The sequence below is a fragment of the Triturus cristatus genome, chromosome 1_1 (assembly GCF_964204655.1).
Source record: "Triturus cristatus chromosome 1_1, aTriCri1.1, whole genome shotgun sequence".
Lineage (NCBI taxonomy): Eukaryota > Metazoa > Chordata > Amphibia > Caudata > Salamandridae > Triturus > Triturus cristatus.
In genome coordinates this window covers 848,884,545-848,907,169 of record NC_140579.1, presented here as the reverse complement: position 1 = coordinate 848,907,169, position 22,625 = coordinate 848,884,545, and positions in this window count along the sequence as shown.

Below are 22,625 nucleotides of genomic sequence, written 5' to 3'. Positions count from 1 at the left end.
ACCAATCCATTTAATGTCTACATTTGGCAAAGCAAGGTCTCTCACCATACCTGTTTTCTCTGCAAACTTTTCACTCCAGAAGACATAGCTGTGCCCTACAATCCACAATGTGAACATCTTCAAAGGAGAACTGGATGCACTCAGGAGGTGTCTTTCAGTAGAATGGCAATATGAAAAGAAAGACAGTTTGGAAATGGAGGCATACATATTTTTTTCAAAACAAAAAGAACTGATTGGCTGTTTCATACCATTCTAGAATAAAAACTAGGCTGTATGTGTAAATTAATAGAAGCATGTTTTGTATTGGTACAGAAAAATGTGTAACCAAAGAACAGTACTATGGATTTGCTGTTAGGTTTGAAAAGTCAAGCACTCTTGCTCTGTGGAATTGAAACATTGTGTGGCGAACTTCTGACCTGACTCCACACAGCAGTGTTCCATGAGCTGTTGCTATGGTAGCAGGCAGAAGTCAAGTTGGGGGAAGGGTACTAGGCAGAAGTCAAGTTGGGGGAAGGGTACTTTTGGAAAAGGGTTGGTTTTCAACCAATAGAAATGTGTGATTACATTTGAAAAAAAGGGGGAAGCACTGAGATTTGAAACTTACAAGTATATGTGTGGAAAAATAGAGGGAAAGTTTGCCATTATCTGGTTCTGCTGAGAGGAGAGAGGTGAACACAACAGAGATCCTGGCTCTGATAATCTGCTGTTTGAGTGTCACAAAAAATTTTCTTGAACCAAAATGTTACAGAGAATCGGTGAGATCTGGACAAATTAAACTTTAGAATTTTATTGGATTACCGTTGGAAATTTATTCCAAAAAAAAATTTAAAATTACTATTTGGTCTAAAGGAAATGAAATAAGATGTATTTTGGAGTTATTTGAGATATAATATTGTGATTATACTTCTGAAACAAACATATCAGACGGTATTTTAAAGAAATAAGTATTGGTATTAGATGATATTTTTTTAGAATATTATGCATTTCTATAATGTTAAGTTTAAGTAAAAAAAGAATCAGGGCTTTTTTAATACAATCTTTGTGATTGTTATTTTTTTTTGCCCGCTGTAAAATGATGAATGCAATTGCTTTCACAATTTATAGTGAAATGCAATATATTCTGAAAACAGCAAAAATAAGGCAAAAATATTTTTGGGAAAAAAATGTAAATATGTGTACTGTATTATAAAATGTTTTAAAAATATTAATACTTTTTTCTTTTTTTCCAGATAGATATAGAAAATTTTTCGAAAACTACAAACATTTTTAAAACTATTTTTTAAAAAAACAAATGAATAAATATTTTTTCAGTGAGTATGGTAAGTCAATAATAATAATTGTAGTCTCTCAAGGACCTTGTAATGTGTTTATTGATTTTTATTGTTTTTTAAAAAAAAAAAAAAAAAGTACGCGCACCGTACGCGTACGGTAAAAAAAAATAAAAAAAAGTTTTTAAAAACATATGTAAAAAAAAGATGAAAGATAAGGTTGGCTCTTAAAAGAACCGTTGTGTTCATGCAGGGACAGAGGAAAGGAAGCATGGGAAAATTATTCAAAGCGACAAATGTGCTGATCTATTTTGTTGTTCACTAGGGAAACACTGGTCTCCCTATGGCAAATTAGATCTTTACAAAATGTGCAATGAATATCAACCTTCCGAAATCGAGGGTTCAATTCCAGAGGGCCAGCAAAAGGAGATTCTCCCCCCACAGATGAAGGGCTCACCTGACCTGCAGAAGAAGGAGTCAGCCCTGCAGATGATGGTCCAGGCTGAGCTACTGTGGATGTACTGGCTCGTCTTTCTGAAGAGTTACCTCCAAAAAGATGACCATGTGTCCTTCTGTGTACATCCTGGAGGTGTCTCTTCATGGTGTGATTCCCAAAGGAATACTTCCTGTTAGGATTACCTCTAGAAAGTACACGCTTACACAGCTTACAAGTCACTAAGGGTGCATTTACCTTTTGCTGGCCTTCAGGAAAAGTAAAATAATCCCATACATAAGAGGGCTTTTGTTTCCTCGATCTCTGCCTCAAGACAGTGCTGCTAGTGCTAGCCTCACTCTCAGAAGAGCTCTGCTGTTCTGCCATCGTATCCCAAAGACAAACCAGCTCCTTCTCCCAAGGGATCACAAGCAGAAATGAGGGGAATGGGTGTGGTGTAGGAGAGTTCTAGAACTGAAAGTAGTTTCAACCAATCAAAAGTTGTGTTTCATGATCACATGACCTACCGTACGCTTACGGTACGCTTACGGTGCGCTTACGGCAAAAGTGCGCATGCGCGTAAAAAAGACACGCGCTTGCGCGCATGCGCATAACAGTCACTACCCGACACTTCCGCGTAACGTGCGCGTGTAGCGTAAGCGCGCACGCGTCCCACGCGCAGTACGCGCGGCTACGCAAAGTGCGTAACTATACGCAAGCAGCGTAGATAGATTACGGACGTTGCGTAAACCGTACGCTTACCGTAAGCTTACGGTACGCGTACTACAAAAATATTTTTTTTTCAAAAAAAGTACTGCAAATAAATTTTACATGTTTATTTTAAAAAATATATTTTAAAAAACATATTAAAGAATTTTAAAAATTTAATCATAGTCTTTATAAAAGGTAAGATAATTAAATTAAAAATATGTTAGAAAAAAAAAAAAATAAATTAGCATTTAAAAAACCTTGCAAATTCACTGAAAAAACCATGGGTTTCACACACGTTATAGTTAGGAGTTAGCATTTAAAAAACCTTGCAAATTCACTGAAAAAACCATAGGTTTCACACACGTTATAGTTAGGAATTAGCATTTAAAAAACCTTAGAAATTCAGTGAAAAAACCATAGGTTTCACACATGTTATAGTTAGCTGGACATTTTACTCGTAAAAAACCAATGAAATTGCCCCGTTATAGTTAGTTCAGCTAACTATAACTCGCGCGCCCGCAATGCACTGCTGATGACGTCACATATTACATCACTCATGACATGGTCAGTGACATCACTCATGACATCACTGATGACATCTCAAATGACATCACTGATGACATCACTGATGACATCATCCTTGTGATAGAGTGGCAGACCTCCTCTCACCCTAATATAACCTTTGACACACACATTCAAAAAAAGAGACTAAAATTTTCAAAACAATGGACATACCAATACCAGTTACAACAACCTCTTCAGTAATTCTAAGATCCACATACACATGCACTCATTCACCAACAGTCCAATACAGTCACTCATACATGTACTCACTCATCATATGTACTCATACACCTATACATCCTGTTACACAATGCCACTCATCCATAGAGTTACTCACACACATAGTCACTCGTACTAATAAAGAATCAAACATACATTTACTTGCATATACAGTTATACACACACCACCATACTTACTTCTACGGAAACTTACACATACTTAGTCTTTTAAACAATCACTTTTAGAAACACATACTTATTCATACAGGAACTCTTCCAATCTCTCACCCTTGCATATACTCACATATATACACCAATAGTCACATATACTAGTTTTAAACATATGTAGTTACTCATAAAGACACTATTGAGACAGTCATTCACTCACTAACACACCCATACACACACTCATCCACCCATGCAGTCCTGCACACATGGTCTGTTCAACACATACAAACAGTGAGTCACTCATTCATGCACCTGTGCACTACGTAATACCCCCACCGAACCATGCAGACACTCAGACTGATACTCAAAAAACCAACTAATAACCTATATAGACACCCATGTAGCTACTCACCAACCCATGCAGCCACTTATACACAAAGTGAGAGACTGATACAGATATATACATATTTAAACATTACTCACTAAAACATATATTCACTATGATACACTTAATCAGTCAGTTAAACAATCAATTTTTCAAAAACAAATCTTCAATTTAGACACTTATATACTCATTTATTCTTCCATCGACCTTGAGATATACATATATAAAACATATTTAATTTTCAGAAAAACACACATTCACTGGATGATGTCATCAGTGATGTCATTTGAGATGTCATCAGTGATGTCATGAGTGATGTCACTGACCATGTCATGAGTGATGTAATATGTGACGTCATCAGCAGTGCATTGCGGGCGCGCGAGTTATAGTTAGCTGAACTAACTATAACGGGGCAATTTCATTGGTTTTTTACGAGTAAAATGTCCAGCTAACTATAACATGTGTGAAACCTATGGTTTTTTCACTGAATTTCTAAGGTTTTTTAAATGCTAATTCCTAACTATAACGTGTGTGAAACCTATGGTTTTTTCAGTGAATATATATATATATATATATTTTTTTTTTCACTAAAAAAGCAAAAGTTGAAGGTACTTTATAGTTAGGTGAAAATGTCAGTTAAAACATACAATTGTAAAGAATGAAAACCACTGAAATTAATCAGTTATAGTTAGTAACTATAACTCGTGGCCTAAAGTAACTTAAACTCATGCCCCTGCCATGCACAGCATTGTAATCAATGATGTAATTTCAGATGTTGCTGTCATGTTATTAATGATATCATAGAACATGTCATGAGTGATGTAATATGTGAGCTCATAAGCAGTGAATTGCGAGGGCATGGACAGGGAAATCACGGTGTCCTGGGGGTGGGGTCCCCGGGACACTGTCAGTAAGCCTGCACTGGGGGATGGGGCCTGGGGCGAATAATATGGCTTGGGGAGGTGGGTCACATACCCACTGCCTTCAGTTTAAAACACAGCACCAGGGGCCTCATGCAGGCTTGAGGTTTGCGGAGCGGGCTACGTGTCCACCTTCCATTTAATTATATTTCACCCCTGGGGAATGAGAGTCCAAGGGCCTCAAGGAAGTTCGGGTAGGGGGGCCTAGTACCCCCTCCTCTTTAATTATGTGTTGGCCCCTGAGGAAAGGGTCCCCTGTGCAGGAAAGTATGTACCCCTACTTTTTGCTTGATGTCTCACTGTTTATCTGCTATCTCCCTTAAATTTACATACATGTACTTTGGTACACTCCAGATTGGATACTGAGGTACGCATATCAGTCACTAGTATATGGTACCCATATCAGCCACTTCCAAATGGTGCTTAACCAAATACCTTGCGTTAATTAAAGAACATTTCAACCTGGGGCCAGAGTCAGGAGGGGTGATTAACTGACTTAAACCCCAAGGGGCAGAAACCAATAGCCCTACATGCTCTAACTCAGGAGTGAAATGAAACTTACAAACAAGGCATTTATTTGCTGACAGATCAAATCCCTGCAGGGAAAGTTTAGGGCAGGTCAGGCTTTTACCTGGAGGGTTTTGTGCCAACACCTCAGCTCTAGAATAAGTCTTCTGCACCCCACCCTTGCTATTTGATTTGCCTGGGGGACGGGCCCTGGGATGGTCCAGACGCGAACGGGTGCAGACGGGCTTGCGCTTGGCTTGCCTTCTGCGCGCCAGCGGCGAACCTGCTGCTTGCTACTGCTGCACGTCCGTACCGTCATGCAATTATGTAGTGGTGCAGGCTCCACTAGACTGCTAATCTCCCTCTCTCCAACTAATAGGAAGTGAGGGAAAAGTCAACAAGAGGCTCTATTCACTACAAATGGCAACTCCGTGGTGGACCTGAGAGCATTCACACGCCTGGGGGGGGAGGCAGCTATCCCTACCCTGCACTCTTAGCTCTGTTTTATGCTCATTTACAGGAACGGAGACTCAGTCCTGCGAGTCCTAAAATTGCTGCTGCCACATCTTTGTTTTGGTAGCAGCCAGTCAGATATCTCAAGGTCTGCCTGCACAGCGGATCCTCGGTGGTGTGAAATATACAAAGTCTCTGAGCCTTTATTTCTCAATAACAGGTGAACGCATTTACACCAAATCACAAGCAGCACACTTTCTAGATCAAGATCTTGCTTTCTGACAAACTTAGTGTAATTCTGTTTAGCCGTTTTGACTATAGCTGTGTCTTATTTTCCTATTGAAAAATGAATAGGGAAAACACATTTTGGAACCCCCCCTTCTTTCTGCGCCCCTTGACGGAAACTTTCCAGGAAGGAGCTGAGTTGGGTTAACCTTTTTGTGGAAAAGTTCTGGAAGATTAGTCACGTGTTGTCAAAGTTATTAGCAAGCCCAAATATTAATTTGTTATCAGTTCAATACTATTTGAGAAATTACAATTAAAAATGTATGTATTAATAGCAACACAGTATAACTGCTGTACTACTGCGGAGTACTGCAGTGCCACAAGCTTAAACTTCAGTCTGGTTGGCTGGCCGCTACATAGAGCAGAATGTTGCGGCTGCAATTTTAGAACTTATGGATTCTGTTCCCATGCCCGGGGCAGGTAGAAATACCCTGATCCTCTGTGTGTGTGTGTGTGTGTCGGGGGGTTGTAAATAAAATGTTACTTTTTGTGGTGTTATGGAACCACTGTACCACTACAGCACCCAACATGGTTCTCGTGTGGCTCTGCAACGGTACCATCGATCCCAACACGGACATTAAAAAGCACACACTCATATGAAAACCAGTTCCAACACACACACAATACTCAGATACACACACTCTACACACACTCTACATCTCATATGCACACTGATACACCCTGACACACACATACAACCCCACACACACGCACAGACACACAGTAACACGCCTACCACACACACACAATGCATACACATACACACCCTACACACACAACTACATACAGACATCCGTGCACACACAATCACATACACACCCACACTTGCACATACTCTCATAAAAATGCACATACATACACCCAAACCCTACATACACACACTTGAACACTGACACACAAAAGTACACACTCATACATACACCACCCCACACACGCAAAACACTCAGACACATACGCTCAACACCCACACACCTGATATACACACACACACACTCCCCCCACACACAGCCCCACACACAAAACCACACACACTTTCTCACAACACACTCTCCCATACCCCCACACATTCTTACACACACACATACATATGCAGTCCCTCCACACACGTCTGCCCACAGTGAAACCGTGCAAACTAATAAGCAAATGTATGGTATGAAAATAATTTGAATTAAATTCAACGGAAAAGGTGGTTGGCAGTGAAATTGTTTCATTCAGTTCACGGTCTACAATTGTGTCTAAAGTTAAGTGCAGCAGTGGCACTATCGCTGACATGCTCATGCTGACAAACACATTCAGATTCCTACACACTCAGATACCGTGACACTCCCATATGCTGTTATGTGCACAGACACACACCCGTCATCTATATATACACACACTCTCACACCATGACATACACTCAGAAACCCAGACACAGACACACTTTCGCACAAACACACATTCTCACACCCTCAAACTCATATTCCCACTGGCACACTTACACACATAAGCATATGTACATACTCAGACACCAAAACACAGACACATCACACACTTCATACTTCCATACACAACCACACACATGGACACACACACATATATAAACACACACATAAACACTTAAACATATACCTGCACCTCATACACAAGCACACAATTACAGCTGCACTTCCACCCAGTGGTGGCTGGCACAGGTAAGCGCTATAGGGTGGTGGGGTGGGGCGGGGCAGGTTGGGGAAGTCATCAGACGACGGAATAGGTATAATTAAATAAATAAATAATACCTTTTCCATCGTCTGTCGACTTCCTCCGCCGCACCCTGCCCCACTACCCCAATGCGCTAACCTGTGCCGACTGCTACTGTATCCACCCTCACACAGACACTGAGTTACACTGAGTTTATATTTTATCTAACTTTTTAAAACGTACAGATTATTAGGTTGAAATAATAAGTAATTTGGAGTATGTGTACACAATGACTTGAATAATGCTGCATGAGGCTATTGATTTATCTATTCATGAGAATGGTATCCATTTTTTGTGTTTGTATTGCAGGTTGTATAAAAAATTTATCACTTTACACAGCAGAACAATTTATAATATTGTTTTGAAAATGCAAAGTGTTATTGATATGAGTTGGTGATGCCAACGGTTCACTGACACAATATCGAAACCATAAATATCGTGATGCCAAAAATATGAATCACAAAAATATAATTTTTCTGTACATATAATGGTACATACAAAAATATATTTAAAAAATAGTATATCCTTTTACCCTAATATAGAAACACATATATATATATATATATATATATATATATATATATATATATATATATATATATATATATATATATATATATATATATATATATATATATATATATATAAAAGTTCTTTGAAGAAAAAACGCACTCTCGGAGGTTAATCGTTATTTAACCCCTTCGCTGCTAGGCCTTTTCCCCTCCTGTGCTAAGCCCTTTTTGGGCTATTTGAGGTAGTGCGCGCTTAGGCCCCTGTAACTTTTTGACCACATTAGGTATCCACGCCAAATTTGCGTCCTTTTCTTCCAACATCTTGGGGATTCTAAAGGTACCCAGGGTTTGTGGATTCTCCTAGAGGGTTCCCAGAAATTAGTCAAAATACAGCAATTTTTTTTTTTTTTTGTGAAAAATGTGAAAAATGGGCTGCAAATGAAAGCTTCTGGGTTTTTCTCTGCAAATGGTATCAAAAAAGGGTTTGTGGGGCTGAAATCACAATTTCTCCAGCTTTTAGGGAATGACAGACTTTTGTTAGAAAACCAACATTTTTTACACAGTTTTGGCATTTTTCTGGGACATACCCTATTTTTGCTATTTTTTGTGCTTTCAACCTCCTTCCAGTTAACGGTAGAAAAGGGTAACAAAACAATAATGGATCCTGGAAAGCTATACATTTTTGAAAAGTAGACAAAATTCTGAATTCAGCAAGGGGTCATTTGCGTAGATCCATCAAGGTTTCTTTATAGAAATTTACAGGCAAATATATGAGAAATTAAAAATTTGTTGAAAAAAGCAGCCTCTTGAGTCAACGTTTTTACCTGTAACTTCTTCGAATTATGACATCTCTTTGAAAGCAATGTACCGTTACATCCGGTAGACCTTCCTGGTTGTGTGGACATATAGGACTTGTAGGTTCATCAAGAGCCCAACGAACCCAGAGTAGAAAAATGAGCAGCATTTTGTAATGTTTTTTTTTTTTGGTCCGGGTATATAGCAATTATTGTGGGAAAATGTATACTTGGAAAAATCGGTATGAAAGTCACCTATGTATTTCTGAAATGGGAACAAATTACAGAGTTCAGAAACAGTGCATATTTGCACATTTTCGAAATTGGGAATACTCATATTTGCATGACAATTATTGGTCATTTTTCAAAATGACTTTTTTTTTACACAATGTCTTTCATTTGGAAGGGAGAAATGCATCAAAAATCAACAGGTAATAACAGTAGCTTTACAAATTTGAACTACCCTAAGTCTCCCGAGAAAAATGGTACCTCACTTGTGTGGGTAGGCATAGTGCCCACGACAGGAAGTGGCTCAAAACCTAAGGTGAACACACCACATTTTCACACTGAAAATTTACACTTTTTTTGCAAAGAGTCTAGCTGTAGTTTTTGAACCCTAGCCCTGCCGGCACCTAGGGAAACCTAGCAAACCTATACATTTTTGAAAACTAGACACCCAGGGGAATCCAGGATGGGGTGACTTGACTGCCTCCCACCATGGTCTGTTACCCAGAATCCCTTGCAAACGTAAAAAATTGAAAAAAAAACCACATTTTCCCCACATTTCTGTGATGCAAAGTTCTGGAATCTGCGTGGATCCACAAATTTCCACCCACCCCGCGTTCCCCAAAGTCCTACGAGAAAAATGGTACCTCACTTGTGCGGGTCGGCCTAGTGCCCGCGACAGGAAACGGCGCAAAACGCAACGTGGTTTTGGAGTGAAAAATGACCCTTTTTTTGGCAAAGTGACTAGCTGTAGATTTTGTACCCTAGCCCTGCCGGCACCTAGGGAAACCTAGCAAACCTATACATTTCTGAAAACTAGACACCCAGGGGAATCCAGGATGGGGTGACTTGACTGCCTCCCACCATGGTCTGTTACCCAGAATCCCTTGCAAACGTAAAAAATTGAAAAAAAACCCACATTTTCCCCACATTTCTGTGATGCAAAGTTCTGGAATCTGCGTGGATCCACAAATTTCCACCCACCCCGCGTTCCCCAAAGTCCTACGAGAAAAATGGTACCTCACTTGTGCGGGTCGGCCTAGTGCCCGCGACAGGAAACGGCGCAAAACGCAACGTGGTTTTGGAGTGAAAAATGACCCTTTTTTTGGAAAAGTGACTAGCTGTAGATTTTGTACCCTAGCCCTGCCGGCACCTAGGGAAACCTAGCAAACCTATACATTTCTGAAAACTAGACACCCAGGGGAATCCAGGATGGGGTGACTTGACTGCCTCCCACCATGGTCTGTTACCCAGAATCCCTTGCAAACGTAAAAAATTGAAAAAAAAACCACATTTTCCCCACATTTCTGTGATGCAAAGTTCTGGAATCTGCGTGGATCCACAAATTTCCACCCACCCCGCGTTCCCCAAAGTCCTACGAGAAAAATGGTACCTCACTTGTGCGGGTCGGCCTAGTGCCCGCGACAGGAAACGGCGCAAAACGCAACGTGGTTTTGGAGTGAAAAATGACCCTTTTTTTGGCAAAGTGACTAGCTGTAGATTTTGTACCCTAGCCCTGCCGGCACCTAGGGAAACCTAGCAAACCTATACATTTCTGAAAACTAGACACCCAGGGGAATCCAGGATGGGGTGACTTGACTGCCTCCCACCATGGTCTGTTACCCAGAATCCCTTGCAAACGTAAAAAATTGACAAAAAAAACACATTTTCCCCACATTTCTGTGATGGAAAGTTCTGGAATCTGCGTGGATCCACAAATTTCCACCCACCCCGCGTTCCCCAAAGTCCTACGAGAAAAATGGTACCTCACTTGTGCGGGTCGGCCTAGTGCCCGCGACAGGAAACGGCGCAAAACGCAACATGGTTTTGGAGTGAAAAATGACCCTTTTTTTGGCAAAGTGACTAGCTGTAGATTTTGTACCCTAGCCCTGCCGGCACCTAGGGAAACCTAGCAAACCTATACATTTCTGAAAACTAGACACCCAGGGGAATCCAGGATGGGGTGACTTGACTGCCTCCCACCATGGTCTGTTACCCAGAATCCCTTGCAAACGTAAAAAATTGACAAAAAAAACACATTTTCCCCACATTTCTGTGATGGAAAGTTCTGGAATCTGTGTGGATCCACAAATTTCCACCCACCCCGCGTTCCCCAAAGTCCTACGAGAAAAATGGTACCTCACTTGTGCGGGTCGGCCTAGTGCCCGCGACAGGAAACGGCGCAAAACGCAACATGGTTTTGGAGTGAAAAATGACCCTTTTTTTGGCAAAGTGACTAGCTGTAGATTTTGTACCCTAGCCCTGCCGGCACCTAGGGAAACCTAGCAAACCTATACATTTCTGAAAACTAGACACCCAGGGGAATCCAGGATGGGGTGACTTGACTGCCTCCCACCATGGTCTGTTACCCAGAATCCCTTGCAAACGTAAAAAATTGACAAAAAAAACACATTTTCCCCACATTTCTGTGATGGAAAGTTCTGGAATCTGCGTGGATCCACAAATTTCCACCCACCCCGCGTTCCCCAAAGTCCTACGAGAAAAATGGTACCTCACTTGTGCGGGTCGGCCTAGTGCCCGCGACAGGAAACGGCGCAAAACGCAACGTGGTTTTGGAGTGAAAAATGACCCTTTTTTTGGCAAAGTGACTAGCTGTAGATTTTGTACCCTAGCCCTGCCGGCACCTAGGGAAACCTAGCAAACCTATACATTTCTGAAAACTAGACACCCAGGGGAATCCAGGATGGGGTGACTTGACTGCCTCCCACCATGGTCTGTTACCCAGAATCCCTTGCAAACGTAAAAAATTGACAAAAAAAACACATTTTCCCCACATTTCTGTGATGGAAAGTTCTGGAATCTGCGTGGATCCACAAATTTCCACCCACCCCGCGTTCCCCAAAGTCCTACGAGAAAAATGGTACCTCACTTGTGCGGGTCGGCCTAGTGCCCGCGACAGGAAACGGCGCAAAACGCAACATGGTTTTGGAGTGAAAAATGACCCTTTTTTTGGCAAAGTGACTAGCTGTAGATTTTGTACCCTAGCCCTGCCGGCACCTAGGGAAACCTAGCAAACCTATACATTTCTGAAAACTAGACACCCAGGGGAATCCAGGATGGGGTGACTTGACTGCCTCCCACCATGGTCTGTTACCCAGAATCCCTTGCAAACATAAAAAATTGACAAAAAAAACACATTTTCCCCACATTTCTGTGATGGAAAGTTCTGGAATCTGCGTGGATCCACAAATTTCCACCCACCCCGCGTTCCCCAAAGTCCTACGAGAAAAATGGTACCTCACTTGTGCGGGTCGGCCTAGTGCCCGCGACAGGAAACGGCGCAAAACGCAACATGGTTTTGGAGTGAAAAATGACCCTTTTTTTGGCAAAGTGACTAGCTGTAGATTTTGTACCCTAGCCCTGCCGGCACCTAGGGAAACCTAGCAAACCTATACATTTCTGAAAACTAGACACCCAGGGGAATCCAGGATGGGGTGACTTGACTGCCTCCCACCATGGTCTGTTACCCAGAATCCCTTGCAAACGTAAAAAATTGACAAAAAAAACACATTTTCCCCACATTTCTGTGATGGAAAGTTCTGGAATCTGCGTGGATCCACAAATTTCCACCCACCCCGCGTTCCCCAAAGTCCTACGAGAAAAATGGTACCTCACTTGTGCGGGTCGGCCTAGTGCCCGCGACAGGAAACGGCGCAAAACGCAACGTGGTTTTGGAGTGAAAAATGACCCTTTTTTTGGCAAAGTGACTAGCTGTAGATTTTGTACCCTAGCCCTGCCGGCACCTAGGGAAACCTAGCAAACCTATACATTTCTGAAAACTAGACACCCAGGGGAATCCAGGATGGGGTGACTTGACTGCCTCCCACCATGGTCTGTTACCCAGAATCCCTTGCAAACGTAAAAAATTGACAAAAAAAACACATTTTCCCCACATTTCTGTGATGGAAAGTTCTGGAATCTGCGTGGATCCACAAATTTCCACCCACCCCGCGTTCCCCAAAGTCCTACGAGAAAAATGGTACCTCACTTGTGCGGGTCGGCCTAGTGCCCGCGACAGGAAACGGCGCAAAACGCAACGTGGTTTTGGAGTGAAAAATGACCCTTTTTTTGGCAAAGTGACTAGCTGTAGATTTTGTACCCTAGCCCTGCCGGCACCTAGGGAAACCTAGCAAACCTATACATTTCTGAAAACTAGACACCCAGGGGAATCCAGGATGGGGTGACTTGACTGCCTCCCACCATGGTCTGTTACCCAGAATCCCTTGCAAACGTAAAAAATTGACAAAAAAAACACATTTTCCCCACATTTCTGTGATGGAAAGTTCTGGAATCTGCGTGGATCCACAAATTTCCACCCACCCCGCGTTCCCCAAAGTCCTACGAGAAAAATGGTACCTCACTTGTGCGGGTCGGCCTAGTGCCCGCGACAGGAAACGGCGCAAAACGCAACGTGGTTTTGGAGTGAAAAATGACCCTTTTTTTGGCAAAGTGACTAGCTGTAGATTTTGTACCCTAGCCCTGCCGGCACCTAGGGAAACCTAGCAAACCTATACATTTCTGAAAACTAGACACCCAGGGGAATCCAGGATGGGGTGACTTGACTGCCTCCCACCATGGTCTGTTACCCAGAATCCCTTGCAAACGTAAAAAATTGACAAAAAAAACACATTTTCCCCACATTTCTGTGATGGAAAGTTCTGGAATCTGCGTGGATCCACAAATTTCCACCCACCCCGCGTTCCCCAAAGTCCTACGAGAAAAATGGTACCTCACTTGTGCGGGTCGGCCTAGTGCCCGCGACAGGAAACGGCGCAAAACGCAACGTGGTTTTGGAGTGAAAAATGACCCTTTTTTTTGGCAAAGTGACTAGCTGTAGATTTTGTACCCTAGCCCTGCCGGCACCTAGGGAAACCTAGCAAACCTATACATTTCTGAAAACTAGACACCCAGGGGAATCCAGGATGGGGTGACTTGACTGCCTCCCACCATGGTCTGTTACCCAGAATCCCTTGCAAACGTAAAAAATTGACAAAAAAAACACATTTTCCCCACATTTCTGTGATGGAAAGTTCTGGAATCTGCGTGGATCCACAAATTTCCACCCACCCCGCGTTCCCCAAAGTCCTACGAGAAAAATGGTACCTCACTTGTGCGGGTCGGCCTAGTGCCCGCGACAGGAAACGGCGCAAAACGCAACGTGGTTTTGGAGTGAAAAATGACCCTTTTTTTGGCAAAGTGACTAGCTGTAGATTTTGTACCCTAGCCCTGCCGGCACCTAGGGAAACCTACCAAACCTATACATTTCTGAAAACTAGACACCCGGCGGTTTCCAGGGAGGTATGGCTTGCGTGGATCCCCCAACGTTTCCTTACCCAGAATCCCCTGCAAACCTCAATTTTTGCTCAAAAAATCACTTTTTTAACACATTTTGGGGTGGGAAAGTAGTGGCATCACCGGGCTCACACAAATTTACCACCACCCAGCGTTCCCCCAGGTCTCCCGGTAAAAATGGTGCCTCACTTGTGTGGGAGGCCCAAGTACCCGCGGCAGGCAAGGGCCCCAAAGGTAGTGAGGCCACCTCAAGATGGCCTATCGCCAAACCACCTGGTTTTGCAAGGGGGGTCACTTTGGTTTTTGGCCCGGTGCGCGGCGGCCATCTAGGGAAACCTACCAAACCCAGGCATTTTTGAAAACTAGACACCCGGCGGCTTCCAGGGAGGTATGGCTTGCGTGGATCCCCCAACGTTTCCTTACCCAGAATCCCCTGCAAACCTCAATTTTTGCTCAAAAAATCACTTTTTTCACACATTTTGGGGTGGGAAAGTAGTGGCATCACCGGGCTCACACAAATTTACCACCACCCAGCGTTCCCCCAGGTCTCCCGGTAAAAATGGTGCCTCACTTGTGTGGGAGGCCCAAGTACCCGCGGCAGGCAAGGGCCCCAAACGTAGTGAGGCCACCTCAAGATGGCCTATCGCCAAACCACCTGGTTTTGCAAGGGGGGTCACTTTGGTTTTTGGCCCGGTGCGCGGCGGCCATCTAGGGAAACCTACCAAACCCAGGCATTTTTGAAAACTAGACACCCGGCGGCTTCCAGGGAGGTATGGCTTGCGTGGATCCCCCAACGTTTCCTTACCCAGAATCCCCTGCAAACCTCAATTTTTGCTCAAAAAATCACTTTTTTCACACATTTTGGGGTGGGAAAGTAGTGGCATCACCGGGCTCACACAAATTTACCACCACCCAGCGTTCCCCCAGGTCTCCCGGTAAAAATGGTGCCTCACTTGTGTGGGAGGCCCAAGTACCCGCGGCAGGCAAGGGCCCCAAACGTAGTGAGGCGACCTCAAGATGGCCTATCGCCAAACCACCTGGTTTTGCAAGGGGGGTCACTTTGGTTTTTGGCCCGGTGCGCGGCGGCCATCTAGGGAAACCTACCAAACCCAGGCATTTTTGAAAACTAGACACCCGGCGGCTTCCAGGGAGGTATGGCTTGCGTGGATCCCCCAACGTTTCCTTACCCAGAATCCCCTGCAAACCTCAATTTTTGCTCAAAAAATCACTTTTTTCACACATTTTGGGGTGGGAAAGTAGTGGCATCACCGGGCTCACACAAATTTACCACCACCCAGCGTTCCCCCAGGTCTCCCGGTAAAAATGGTGCCTCACTTGTGTGGGAGGCCCAAGTACCCGCGGCAGGCAAGGGCCCCAAACGTAGTGAGGCCACCTCAAGATGGCCTATCGCCAAACCACCTGGTTTTGCAAGGGGGGTCACTTTGGTTTTTGGCCCGGTGCGCGGCGGCCATCTAGGGAAACCTACCAAACCCAGGCATTTTTGAAAACTAGACACCCGGCGGCTTCCAGGGAGGTATGGCTTGCGTGGATCCCCCAACGTTTCCTTACCCAGAATCCCCTGCAAACCTCAATTTTTGCTCAAAAAATCACTTTTTTCACACATTTTGGGGTGGGAAAGTAGTGGCATCACCGGGCTCACACAAATTTACCACCACCCAGCGTTCCCCCAGGTCTCCCGGTAAAAATGGTGCCTCACTTGTGTGGGAGGCCCAAGTACCCGCGGCAGGCAAGGGCCCCAAAGGTAGTGAGGCCACCTCAAGATGGCCTATCGCCAAACCACCTGGTTTTGCAAGGGGGGTCACTTTGGTTTTTGGCCCGGTGCGCGGCGGCCATCTAGGGAAACCTACCAAACCCAGGCATTTTTGAAAACTAGACACCCGGCGGCTTCCAGGGAGGTATGGCTTGCGTGGATCCCCCAACGTTTCCTTACCCAGAATCCCCTGCAAACCTCAATTTTTGCTCAAAAAATCACTTTTTTCACACATTTTGGGGTGGGAAAGTAGTGGCATCACCGGGCTCACACAAATTTACCACCACCCAGCGTTCCCCCAGGTCTCCCGGTAAAAATGGTGCCTCACTTGTGTGGGAGGCCCAAGTACCCGCGGCAGGCAAGGGCCCCAAACGTAGTGAGGCCACCTCAAGATGGCCTATCGCCAAACCACCTGGTTTTGCAAGGGGGGTCACTTTGGTTTTTGGCCCGGTGCGCGGCGGCCATCTAGGGAAACCTACCAAACCCAGGCATTTTTGAAAACTAGACACCCGGCGGCTTCCAGGGAGGTATGGCTTGCGTGGATCCCCCAACGTTTCCTTACCCAGAATCCCCTGCAAACCTCAATTTTTGCTCAAAAAATCACTTTTTTCACACATTTTGGGGTGGGAAAGTAGTGGCATCACCGGGCTCACACAAATTTACCACCACCCAGCGTTCCCCCAGGTCTCCCGGTAAAAATGGTGCCTCACTTGTGTGGGAGGCCCAAGTACCCGCGGCAGGCAAGGGCCCCAAACGTAGTGAGGCCACCTCAAGATGGCCTATCGCCAAACCACCTGGTTTTGCAAGGGGGGTCACTTTGGTTTTTGGCCCGGTGCGCGGCGGCCATCTAGGGAAACCTACCAAACCCAGGCATTTTTGAAAACTAGACACCCGGCGGCTTCCAGGGAGGTATGGCTTGCGTGGATCCCCCAACGTTTCCTTACCCAGAATCCCCTGCAAACCTCAATTTTTGCTCAAAAAATCACATTTTTAACACATTTGGGGGTGGGAAAGTAGTGGCATCACCGGGCTCACACAAATTTACCACCACCCAGCGTTCCCCCAGGTCTCCCGGTAAAAATGGTGCCTCACTTGTGTGGGAGGCCCAAGTACCCGCGGCAGGCAAGGGCCCCAAACGTAGTGAGGCAACATCAACATTGCCTATCCCAAAGGTCGCCTCACTACGTTTGGGGCCCTTGCCTGCCGCGGGTACTTGGGCCTCCCACACAAGTGAGGCACCATTTTTACCGGGAGACCTGGGGGAACGCTGGGTGGTGGTAAATTTGTGTGAGCCCGGTGATGCCACTACTTTCCCACCCCAAAATGTGTGAAAAAAGTGATTTTTTGAGCAAAAATTGAGGTTTGCAGGGGATTCTGGGTAAGGAAACGTTGGGGGATCCACGCAAGCCATACCTCCCTGGAAGCCGCCGGGTGTCTAGTTTTCAAAAATGCCTGGGTTTGGTAGGTTTCCCTAGATGGCCGCCGCGCACCGGGCCAAAAACCAAAGTGACCCCCCTTGCAAAACCAGGTGGTTTGGCGATAGGCCATCTTGAGGTGGCCTCACTACGTTTGGGGCCCTTGCCTGCCGCGGGTACTTGGGCCTCCCACACAAGTGAGGCACCATTTTTACCGGGAGACCTGGGGGAACGCTGGGTGGTGGTAAATTTGTGTGAGCCCGGTGATGCCACTACTTTCCCACCCCAAAATGTGTGAAAAAAGTGATTTTTTGAGCAAAAATTGAGGTTTGCAGGGGATTCTGGGTAAGGAAACGTTGGGGGATCCACGCAAGCCATACCTCCCTGGAAGCCGCCGGGTGTCTAGTTTTCAAAAATGCCTGGGTTTGGTAGGTTTCCCTAGATGGCCGCCGCGCACCGGGCCAAAAACCAAAGTGACCCCCCTTGCAAAACCAGGTGGTTTGGCGATAGGCCATCTTGAGGTGGCCTCACTACGTTTGGGGCCCTTGCCTGCCGCGGGTACTTGGGCCTCCCACACAAGTGAGGCACCATTTTTACCGGGAGACCTGGGGGAACGCTGGGTGGTGGTAAATTTGTGTGAGCCCGGTGATGCCACTACTTTCCCACCCCAAAATGTGTGAAAAAAGTGATTTTTTGAGCAAAAATTGAGGTTTGCAGGGGATTCTGGGTAAGGAAACGTTGGGGGATCCACGCAAGCCATACCTCCCTGGAAGCCGCCGGGTGTCTAGTTTTCAAAAATGCCTGGGTTTGGTAGGTTTCCCTAGATGGCCGCCGCGCACCGGGCCAAAAACCAAAGTGACCCCCCTTGCAAAACCAGGTGGTTTGGCGATAGGCCATCTTGAGGTGGCCTCACTACGTTTGGGGCCCTTGCCTGCCGCGGGTACTTGGGCCTCCCACACAAGTGAGGCACCATTTTTACCGGGAGACCTGGGGGAACGCTGGGTGGTGGTAAATTTGTGTGAGCCCGGTGATGCCACTACTTTCCCACCCCAAAATGTGTGAAAAAAGTGATTTTTTGAGCAAATATTGAGGTTTGCAGGGGATTCTGGGTAAGGAAACGTTGGGGGATCCACGCAAGCCATACCTCCCTGGAAGCCGCCGGGTGTCTAGTTTTCAAAAATGCCTGGGTTTGGTAGGTTTCCCTAGATGGCCGCCGCGCACCGGGCCAAAAACCAAAGTGACCCCCCTTGCAAAACCAGGTGGTTTGGCGATAGGCCATCTTGAGGTGGCCTCACTACCTTTGGGGCCCTTGCCTGCCGCGGGTACTTGGGCCTCCCACACAAGTGAGGCACCATTTTTACCGGGAGACCTGGGGGAACGCTGGGTGGTGGTAAATTTGTGTGAGCCCGGTGATGCCACTACTTTCCCACCCCAAAATGTGTGAAAAAAGTGATTTTTTGAGCAAAAATTGAGGTTTGCAGGGGATTCTGGGTAAGGAAACGTTGGGGGATCCACGCAAGCCATACCTCCCTGGAAGCCGCCGGGTGTCTAGTTTTCAAAAATGCCTGGGTTTGGTAGGTTTCCCTAGATGGCCGCCGCGCACCGGGCCAAAAACCAAAGTGACCCCCCTTGCAAAACCAGGTGGTTTGGCGATAGGCCATCTTGAGGTGGCCTCACTACGTTTGGGGCCCTTGCCTGCCGCGGGTACTTGGGCCTCCCACACAAGTGAGGCACCATTTTTACCGGGAGACCTGGGGGAACGCTGGGTGGTGGTAAATTTGTGTGAGCCCGGTGATGCCACTACTTTCCCACCCCAAAATGTGTGAAAAAAGTGATTTTTTGAGCAAAAATTGAGGTTTGCAGGGGATTCTGGGTAAGGAAACGTTGGGGGATCCACGCAAGCCATACCTCCCTGGAAGCCGCCGGGTGTCTAGTTTTCAAAAATGCCTGGGTTTGGTAGGTTTCCCTAGATGGCCGCCGCGCACCGGGCCAAAAACCAAAGTGACCCCCCTTGCAAAACCAGGTGGTTTGGCGATAGGCCATCTTGAGGTGGCCTCACTACGTTTGGGGCCCTTGCCTGCCGCGGGTACTTGGGCCTCCCACACAAGTGAGGCACCATTTTTACCGGGAGACCTGGGGGAACGCTGGGTGGTGGTAAATTTGTGTGAGCCCGGTGATGCCACTACTTTCCCACCCCAAAATGTGTGAAAAAAGTGATTTTTTGAGCAAAAATTGAGGTTTGCAGGGGATTCTGGGTAAGGAAACGTTGGGGGATCCACGCAAGCCATACCTCCCTGGAAGCCGCCGGGTGTCTAGTTTTCAAAAATGCCTGGGTTTGGTAGGTTTCCCTAGATGGCCGCCGCGCACCGGGCCAAAAACCAAAGTGACCCCCCTTGCAAAACCAGGTGGTTTGGCGATAGGCCATCTTGAGGTGGCCTCACTACCTTTGGGGCCCTTGCCTGCCGCGGGTACTTGGGCCTCCCACACAAGTGAGGCACCATTTTTACCGGGAGACCTGGGGGAACGCTGGGTGGTGGTAAATTTGTGTGAGCCCGGTGATGCCACTACTTTCCCACCCCAAAATGTGTGAAAAAAGTGATTTTTTGGGCAAAAATTGAGGTTTGCAGGGGATTCTGGGTAAGGAAACGTTGGGGGATCCACGCAAGCCATACCTCCCTGGAAGCCGCCGGGTGTCTAGTTTTCAAAAATGCCTGGGTTTGGTAGGTTTCCCTAGATGGCCGCCGAGCCCTGGGCAAAAAACAAAAGTAACCCCCCTTGCATAACCAGATTACCTATTGTTACTACAGCGTGAGAATTTAGGAATAATACTGCAAAGAAAATGTGGCAGACAATTTGAGGTTTACAGGACAATGGGGATAAAAAATATTTTTCAAATCACTAGAGAGACATCACCATGAACTCCCAAAGGTTTTCGACAATATCTACAGTTGGTGGGTTATTCTTACATGGAAAGTGTACCTTGGCAGAGAAACAAAAAAAAAAGATTCCTGCACAACCATCTATTCCTCAAACACACACACATACTGGTTGGATTTGGCACGAGGGCAAGTCATGGTTCAGTGTATTAAATTTTATTAACAAGAGATTTCACAAATATGAAATGCACTGTCAATAATTAAATTCACAAAAATCCAAACCAATGACTTGCAGCTCGTGAGCTGTAAAGCCACGTCAAGGCACCAACCGCTTTACAGGCCATTCACACACCTTTCATACGTGATACAAACAAGACCATTCGCACCACCAGGTACAAAAGCAACACAGTACAAAAATCACCAAAAAGGGACAAGGTACACCCTGCTTCAAAAAAACAAATATTACTGCACAGTCATCTAACCCGCAAGCACACGCACATACTGGTTGGATTTGGCACGAGGGTGAGTGATGGTTCAGTAGATAAAATTGTATTACCAAGTGATTTCACAAAAAATGAAATGCACTGGTAATAATTGAAAGGGCAAGAAACTGAACCATTGACTCACAGCTCGTGAGCTGTAAAGCCACGACAAGGCACCAACCTCTTTACAGGCCATTCATACACCTTTCATACGTGTGAGACATACAAAACCATTCACACCGCCAGCCGCGGGCCCATCACATAACAAAACTCACACCGGCACACAGCGCCATTCAAGGGCCCATCACTTTCACACGCCCACAATCCAGACACAGCAACTACACAGGCAGAAGGATTGCGTGGAGTGGCACTCAGCTAGCAGTGTGTGTAGTGACCAGCAGAAAGTCACTACTCACACACAGCCAGCCAAGCACCGGTCGACACACACCGCTAGCCAAACGCCAGTCCACGCACACCGCTAGCCAAGCGCCAGTCCAGGCACACCACCATCCAATCGCCAGTCCAGGCACACCGGCAGCCAATCGCCAATCCACCTACACCGCCAGCCAAGCTCCAGTCCACGGACACCACCAGACAAGCACCATTCCACACACACCGCCAGCCAAGCTCCAGTCCACACACACCACCAGACAAGCTCCAGTCCACGGACACCACCAGCCAAGCTCCAGTCCACGGACACCACCAGCCAAACACCAGTCCGCACACACCACCAGTCCACACACACTGCCAGCCAAGAACCAGTCCACGCACAGCGCCAGCCAAGCACCATTCCACGCACACCACCAGCCAAGCACCATTCCACGCACACCGCCAGCCAAGCACCATTCCACGCACACCACCAGCCACGCACACCACCAGCCACGCACCAGTCCACGCACACCGCCAGTCCATGCACACCGCCAGTCCACGCACACCGTCAGCCAAGCACCATTCCACGCACACCACCAACCAAGTGCCAGTCCACACACACCAACAGCCAAGCGCAAGCCTACACACACCGCCATCACATTTTGGATTTTTTTAGAAAAAAATAAAAACACAAACAAATCGCAAATAGATACAAATTTTCTAACAGAAAATCAGCAACTAAATACATTGCACTAACACCAACCTTGAAACAGAATCAAATTATCCAAAGAATACAGACCAGCCAGTTCACTTTACCACTCAAGAATCCTCCCAAAAATTTTTTCGCGTGTGGTACGCTCTAAAACAAGCAGAGAGACACAGTGCAGGATGAGAGGGACAATCGGGGCAGTACATACGACACTCCTTCCGCGTACCTCTTCGCCAACAGACTCTACATCTCCTACTGGGAAAATCTTTTGCGGGTGTGGGAGGAATGTGATCTGGAAAGTGGCGTTCTTTCAATCTAGCAACATCCTCCACCAGTCCAACTCTAGGAACACTTGCCTGTTCCACTACAACAAGGCTGCCTATTACAGACTCCTGAAACTTAACAAAAGTCATCGTTGACTCAGGGCAAGAATCCTGGAACACAACAAAAGCATTAAACATTGCCAAGTGGAAAAGATGGATAGCCAACTTCTTGTACCAAATGTAAGCCTTACGAAGAGC